Below are 8876 nucleotides of genomic sequence, written 5' to 3' on the forward strand. Positions count from 1 at the left end.
TTAAGAAGAGGATTCCTCACCATTAGAGCAGTAACATTCTGGAACTCATTGCCGGTGGGGGTGATTACAGCAACTACTGTTAAAGTCAGTAGTTACAAGTCAAATAGGTTGAACTCGATGGACTAACGTCTTTTTTCAGCCTTAATTACAATGTTACTATGTTACACCGAAGGGGTAGAAGTGATCATAAACAAAAGGTTAGAATGAGAGATGGCTGGATTTAATGAAGAAGTGGTTCTTGAGAGCCCGTTTAAGTGGAGAGTCTGATAGGAATGGGTAGAGCGTTCCAGAAGCACAACTGCCAAAATCTTGGAGGCAGGAATGGGAGGAAGTAACCAGTTGGTCGGAGAGGTGGTGTTCTTTGATGAAGCGGAGAAAGCGGGAGGCAGTGTAAAGAGAGATGAGTTCAGATATGTAGGTGGGAGAAGAATGGGTGATGGCTTTGTGGGTGTAAAGAGCTTGAATTGTATTCCGAAGGGGAGCCAGTGCAGGGATTGTAAGAGAGGGGAGGTGGACATACTGTAGTACGTTTGGAGAGGAAGATGAGCCGGGCAGCAGCATTGAGGATAGAGTGAAGTGGGGAGAGGTGTTTGTCAGGGAGGCCAGAAAGGAGGAGCTTAAAGTAGTCCATTATGAAGCTGATTAGTAAGTGGATGAGGGTCTTTGTAGCATCCTGGACTGAGCTATGGTCTGATCCTGGAGATATTTTTGAGGTGGAAAAGACAGGTCTGTGAGAGTTGCTGAATGTGTGGTTTGATTGAGCCAACAGGATTGGTGCAAGATTACATTGAGTCTCATTTCTCTTAAATGCTGTGTAATAAAGTGTTACTGCAAATCTGTGTGTGTTTTGTTTTATATTATTCATGTAAAGAGTATTTAAAAAATTTTTATATATATGATTTTACCATTTATGATCAAATTCTTTATGCAGGTAACATAAAACTATGTATACAGTTATAGATAGTGCAATGGTGACCTGGGGGTAAGTACACTGAAGATCCGGCTGCCGCAGATAATACTCCTGAAGTTGCTTACTGCACATATTTCTGTGATTGTCCCATAGCTAATGTTTCTATGTGGTCCTTTGGTCCTGTGAAACTCAGTTTGTCCATGGGACCTGAGATTTCTACCATAGCGCAGAAGTTTGTGTTGAACCCCTGAGTCTACTCAATGTATACTTGTCTTTAAATATTGGTTTCCATTTTGCATTGCCCCTCACAAACGAGGCCCAATGAAGACGGCCATTTTGTGGCCTGAATCCATCAGACACATAAGTGACTCAATACTAGCAAGTGTATGCTACACAGCAGCCTATATCAGATAATTGGAGCAATTAAGAGTGCTCATATTTTTTTGGGGTGTAAGGCTCCACTCCTAAATCATACACGTTGGTCACACACTGCGGGGCGGCCATTTTGTGTGTGGATACAGTATTCCTGAGAAGACAGCACAAACAGCTTCACGGAGTACCGGCGACCTCACTGAGGTGTCAATACGTAAGATGACATTGTGTTGGCTCAATTCCTGTTCCCTCTCAGTGACCCGATTAAACTGAATCCTAACAAGTATTCGTTTAGCTCTCAAGATGGCCGCCTCCTCTTTGTGTAGGCGATGGGTGGCATAATGCGTTTAGGAGGCTGTATTTCCTGTCTGTAAAATGGGCCTCGTTAGTGTGTAGATTGCTATTTTATCTTTTCTCCTGACTGCAGTGACTCATATCCCCCCCCCCCCACCCCTGTCGGCACAGGGATGGCCACACCTCCACCTACTTCCCGATTTTCCTTCTGGTCACTTACTATACGGCTTGCATTACTCCATCTCACCATTGTCTAGCCTTTCCGTGCGGTTGTATTATGTTTTTGTTATCCCTACTTTTTGCACTACTTCTGCCTCTTCCCCGACTCCTGCATCACCTCTCACACTGGCATCTGCCTTTATCCAGCTGACTGCGGGCCCCTGCCATTGGCTGTTACCTAGACACATGCAGCGCACGCTCGTTCTGTATATTCAGTGACGCATTGTAGGCTTGTGAGTCATCTCATACACCCATTCTCTGTGTGCCATTTATCTCCTTCGCTCTTTATCCCTTCCCTCTATTATTACAGCCTTTGTCACTCTATTTTTCAACGGAATCAAGGATATAGCATCTTATTCCTGCGCAGGACTACTGTCCTGTACCCCTGTGCGGGAATTTAAGGTTGTGGATATTTTTACTTACCGATGATGTAAAGAAACTGTCCTACACCATCAAAGTGGGAGCAGTCATTGATTCTCTTGTCAAAGAAAAAAATAACTGTTGGGATTCGATAATGAGCGCCGTGCCCGGGATTTGCGCAGGTTGCGATGTACTGAACAATGCAGGTGGCTGCATTGCGGCTGACCCCGAATTCAAAGGGTTCCGGGTGATGTTGCCGCTTCCTAGTTCATCTGAAAGGCCGTGAGCTGCTGAATGGTGATGGTTTTAAGAATTGGTCAAAAGACAATCTGATCTAGTGATGTCCACATGGTTATCTGTCATTCCGGTGTATAACCCTCCACCCCATTTTATTCATGTAGACTTCAAATCCACAACAGTGTTGGTCAGTAACTTGCCTCCAACTTTGGGAAAGCCGACCACTTCCAACTGTGCCCTTGTTTGTATGAGGGCTGATTATATTAGCAGCATGTGGAATACTTGGAGGTGGTTCCGTTGGGCGCTTGTTCCTTTGTGGACCTACAGCAGTCACGGTTTGCTGTGGACATCCGAGCTAGCATTGCCCAAGTGGCTAAGGTGCACAGTGCCTGGTGTTCAGATCCAACACGAGAGCAAAACAGTGTTATATGTAGTAGCCATGTGTGTAAGCATACCCTCCAACATGACCCATTCCATTAGGTACAAAATGCTCTGTTCCTGGACTTCCCTGTCAGTGTCAGTTACAGAGGTTGGACTCCAGCACAGTCCAAAATTCAAAGAGGGGGGGTCACATCAACTGCCAGTGAGTCCAGGACAGTGATGTTTGAGGTGGTATTAGGGGTGGCTCCCCTTTTTGAATATTGGACAGTGGCACAGTCCCACCTCTGTAACTGACACTGGCAGGGAAGTCCAGGAACAGAGCATTTTGTACCTAATAAAATGGGTCATGTTGGAGGGTATGTGTAAGGCGTCTGACTGTGGTGAATGAGGTTGAGAGTTCAAGTCCTGGGTCTGATAACGCTGACCAATTTGCATTAATTATTACTACATAACGAAAACAAATACGTAACTGGTATATTTTTAGTTTCTTTTCCATTTTTTTTTTTTTTTTTTTTTTTTTATTAACTTCGAATTAATCGTAGGTGAATCCGCTTTTCAGGATGTTATGCTGGAGAAAACCATTTCGGATCTCAGAATGAAAGGCGCACTGGCACTGATTCTCCTAAATACAATAAGAAATGTTGAGAACTCTATACTAAAGATTTAGGAAGAGATGTATCATATTGGAGAGAGGTAAAGTACCGGACAATTCGCTCCTAGCTGCCATTTTGCATGCTGTGTTTGAGAAATAAAGGAATGAGCTCACTGGGGAATTATGTGACAACAATGGCAGCTATGGACAGATTGGCTGGTACAGGGGGGGGGGATATTAATAAGTCTTAGAGGATAAAGTAGAGAGAGATAAAGTACCATTCAGTCAACTCCCAACTGCCATGTTACAGGCTGTGTTTGAGAAATGACAGTAAGGAGCAGATTCATTGATCGCTCTTTGTTTTTTCTCTCTCCGGTGCTTAGTACATCTGCCCCTGTTTTATCTCTCTCCAAGGTTTCATGTATCTTGTTCATTATTTTTAAATGAAAAAAACAAAACACCCACTGAGTCCATTTGTGTTCCCGTCATCCGCTAAGGAGCTGCAAACTGTTAAGGTGGGTGCCCTCTATCTCTCATTGCTGGAACAACGTGATTAGGATATGAGAAAAAAAAAGATATTTAAAACTTATATGATGACTAGTTAAAAGGCCAACAAAATGCCGGCTTCTGCAATGTACTTTGAGCTGTGACAGTGTTTAGCCCACAAACTCTCCGTCCCTATCTGCTCCTACCTGCAATCTGTCTTCACAGCTCCCTCCCTCCATATCCAGCAAGTTTGAAACAGATCAGTGTCCCTGCAAAAATTGCTTTCACTTTTTTGCTATTACATGTTTTAAGGCAGGCGTGGGGAACCTTTTTTTGCCAAGGGCCAATTGTATGGTGGAAAAATCCTTCGGGGGCCATATGTAAAAATTTCTCTTACAAATTGTCCTGCTGCAGCCGTCCCACGCTCCAGCGGCTGCCACTGAATAAGACTGACAGACTCCGGTTGCTGTTAATTAAGAGGAAACTCGCAAGAACTACCGACATCTCGCAAGAAGTCCCCTGTACTTGACTCCCGGCAAAGCCACCAGGTGGGTAGGAGGGCCACTCAGACCGGCTACGGGGGCCGCATACGGCCCCCGGGCCTGAGGTTCCCCACCACTGTTTTAAGGAGTCATTTGGTCCATTGAGCGGCCTCTAGTGGTCACATTGAGCCAGCGCTGATCGTGAGCTGTGCCTGGCGCGAACACCAGCTATAACTAAGGCATCTGATTGGATCCCTCAAGGGGGTGCCAAAGTCCTCTCTAGTATTACGGTATTGGTTGGTATAAACCGCTGGACGATGTAGATGGAGATGAATGGAACCCCCAAGGAACGGGTACCAGAGTCCTCTCCAGTGTTACGGCGTTAGATGGTAGACCACTGGAGGAGATGTGTTGTTGGGCCTTGATATCAATAGTAGGGTGTCCTCTCACGTGGATGGCTGTAACCTGCTTTCCTGCCAAGAGATGTCTAAGGAAGGAAATGCCAGGCAGTACTGACCAATTGGTCATGGAGGCAAGGGAAGGTCACCAATATGTGTTGCACCAAAGTGATGATGAAGAAACAGTCGGCTCCTTATAGCAGAAGACTCCAATGTATTTGGTACCATGTCCAGAGGGGGAATCTGGCTCCATGTCCAGAGAGGCGCACATGATGATACCAACTGGCTGGAAGAGGCAGTGGGAGACTGGGCAGGCAGTGGTAGAGGGTGACGGGGAGGAAGGGGGTGACACCGGATGGCAGAGAGACACAGGGTGACTAGGGAGAGGAAGTGGGTAATGGGCATAGCAGAAGGTGATGGGTGACTAGGAAGAGGCAGTGTGGCATGGGGAAACATGAGGATGGCTGAGGTGGGTGACAAGGATAGCAGTGGACAATGGGAGAGGCAGAAGGTTACGGGGATGGCACAGAATGACTAGGGACAGGGCGGCGTGGCATAGATTGATGTGGGATGGCAGAGCATAACGGAGGCAGTGGGTAATGGATGATGACAAAGAGTAATAGGTGGGTGGCAGTGGAAGATGGGGATGGAAGAGGGAGGCATAGGGTGAGTAGAGAGAGGTTGTGGTCGGTTAATTCAGGAATTTTACCCGGTCCCCATCCACTTCCTAAGCCGTGTGCTCCCATGTTCCCCCCCATCCGCAGACACCTCCTATAAAGTCTATGCTCAGTGCTCCCCTCATACCCTCTCGTGCACCCCTGTCGCGGCTTACTGGAACTTTCGGTTCGAGGGGCGCCCGCAGTTTAGAGTGACTATATAGGTCACTGTGCACAGGAGAAATCACTCGATGGTCAGCGACCATCGAATCACTTCCCCGCCTGCGAATGGATGATTATGTAAATCATCCATTCACAGCCATGCGGGGGGGGGGGGGGGAGGCACTGCGGGCGGAGTGCGGCGCCTGATGGACTGGCTGCATTTGCGAGGCTGCAAATTGCGAGTCAATCAGAATAAGGCCCATAATGTTCTAGTAGTGCTGCTCACACATATAACGTCCCCAGTAGTGCTGCTCACACATATAACGTCCCCGGTAGTGCTGCTCACACATATAACGTCCCCAGTAGTGCTGCTCACACATATAACGTCCCCAGTAGTGCTGCTCACACATATAACGTCCCCAGTAGTGCTGCTCACACATATAACGTCCCCAGTAGTGCTGCTCACACATATAACGTCCCCAGTAGTGCTGCTCACACATATAACGTCCCCAGTAGTGCTGCTCACACATATAACGTCCCCAGTAGTGCTGCTCACACATATAACGTCCCCAGTAGTGCTGCTCACACATATAACGTCCCCAGTAGTGCTGCTCACACATATAACGTCCCCAGTAGTGCTGCTCACACATATAACGTCCCCAGTAGTGCTGCTCACACATATAACGTCCCCAGTAGTGCTGCTTTTACATAGTAGCCCTTATTCTGGATCACTCGCAAAGGCAAATTTGTTCTCAAATGGACAAAAACGTGCACTGCAGGTGGGGTAGATGTTACTTGTGCAGAGAGAGTTAGATTTGGGTGGGGTTTTACTTCAAAGTGAGATCTATATTACAGTGTAAAAATAAAGCAGCCAGTATTTACCCTGCACAGACACAAAATAACTCACCCAAATGTAACTATCTCTGCACGTGTTACATCTGCCCCCCTGCAGTGCACATAGGCCCTTATTCTAGTTGAATCGGACGGATGCGTATTTCGGACAGGAACCGAGTGTTCTTAGCTCCGCCTACCGTACTGATCGCCTCTCACACCGTCCGAACGCAGTAAGACCCGCGACCGAACGGACCGCAAGTGGATGTTTTATGTGAACACCTCTCCCATCTGTGGGAACCTCCCTCATCCTCCAATGGTCGCCGACCATCAAATGATGGACCGAGCGGTCAGACAGCACAGAGTGCTCCAGACCACTCGGACATTTTTCCGTATGAAAGCAGGGATCTGGGCGGGCAGCTGGCATCCGGCTATGTCATATGTCCTCCCCCCACACGTGCGTCACGGCCGGATTACCATACGTACGCCCTGCATTTTCATGGGAACGCCCATGAAACGTGGGGTGTACGCATATGGTAATGAGCCCAAACAGCCCTTCACGCCCCTCTCCACCCCCTGCTCGGATGGTTCCGTACGTGTGAGGCGTTTGCACATGCGCACCAACACCAACCATTGGCCATCCGTCCGCACTCAGAGCCGTCCGACTCAATCAGAATAAGGGCCATAGTTTTGCCCATTTGAGAAGGAATTTGTCTTTGTGAGTAAATCAGAATAAGGGCCATTATGCCCTTATGCCCACAGTAGTACTGCATATACACATAATGCCCCTACTAGTGCTGCTTATACACATAATGCCCCCAGTAGTGCTGCATATACACATAATGCTCCAGTAGTGCTGCATATATACATAATGCCCCCAGTCGTGTGGTATACACATTATGTCCTCAGTAGTGCTACTCACCCAGTAGTGCTGCTTATACACACTATGCCCAGAGTACTACTGCATATACACATAATGCCCCAGAAGTGCCACTTACATGCATAATGACCCTACTAGTGCTGCCCATACACATAATGCCCCAGTAGTGCTGCTTATACACATTATGCCTCCAGTAGTGCCACTCACACATAATGCCCCCAGTAGTGCCTCACACTTAACACCCCCAGTAGTAACACTCACAAGAGTAGACAGCGTGCTTTCGCTACCCATTGCTAAGCCATTTCAATATGGTTCACGGCCTGGGAGCCAATCACTAATCACTTTTGTAAGTCTGCAAGCACTGACTGGCCAGGGCCGGCAGCACATTTGAAATGTGCTGCCCTGGAGCTGACCCTGTATGGAAGCGCCCCCAAGCCGCAGTGAGGACTGTCGCTATGCCACTATGCTATGGGCCCCAGAACATGGTTGCACCCTTTCTGCTAGCCGTGTACCCCTATGGATATCTGTATCTAGATGGTGGATCCAGGCCGTATTAAGGGGGGGGGCACAGGGGTCAGTACCCCTGGGCCCCCCTCTATCTAGGGCCCCCCCTCTATCTAGGGGCCCCCCATGGTTGGCATGTATTTTTTTTTTTTACTTTTTCCCATGAGACTTTGCACAGGAGGTCAGAGGCTTAGAGGCTTGTGCTGAGCTCTGATTGGTGGAGCTCATCATATCCTCAGGCCCATGGAGGACAGCAGCAGCAGCGGCCTCGTCATGGGAGGGTTTTTAATTAGAGGCAGCGCTGAGCCTTTCAGGGCTCCTACAGAGTAAGGCACAGGGACAAACACAGGCTTTTCATGTGGTATTTTATATATATATATATATATATATATATATATATATTTATATATATATTTATGTTTATATTATTCCCTTCCTCTGCAGTTACCCATTGAGCAAGTTTATACTGCCTTTGCTCTGTGTTTTGACAGTGTAATATTCTCCCGTGCAGTTTGCAGCCAGTAATGAGTGCCCCCCCCCCTGTCTAAAGTGACCCCAGGCCCCCCTCAACGGCTTAATCTGGCCCTGGATCCAGGAGTGCATCCTGTTGGTGGCAGAGGTGGCAGCAGCTGCTGCTGTGCATCACACAGGAGAGACAGAGAACTGGGCTGAAGGTGGAGCTGTCTGATGACACCTCAGATCTCTCAGCCAGTGATACGAGGAGTCTGAAGTATCAGACAATTCAACTGATTTCTCGAACTCCTTGGATCACTGGCTGAGAGGTCAGAGGAGTCATAAGCCTGACAGTTTCTTTCTTTTAATCTATGAAATAGCAGAGGCATGAAGGTATAACTAGAAAATGTGTGTGCACTGCTGGGAATGTGTTGGTGTGCTTTGTTGGTTTGTTGGGTCACCTTACAAGGATTGCCTAGTTGTGCCATACTGTACAGTGCTCATGTAGTTGTGTCACACAGTTCCGAGGGTGTACAGGCAAGTCACCCATTGCTGGAGTGTGTGCGCCACATTGCCAAGAATGTGTTATTGTGTTTTAAAGTGCTGGGGATGTGCGGTTGTGTTACATAGTGCGGCGGGTGTGTAGTAGTGATTCACCC

This window comes from Crinia signifera, chromosome 4, assembly GCF_055691185.1.
Source record: "Crinia signifera chromosome 4, ASM5569118v1, whole genome shotgun sequence".
Taxonomy (NCBI): Eukaryota; Metazoa; Chordata; class Amphibia; order Anura; family Myobatrachidae; genus Crinia; species Crinia signifera.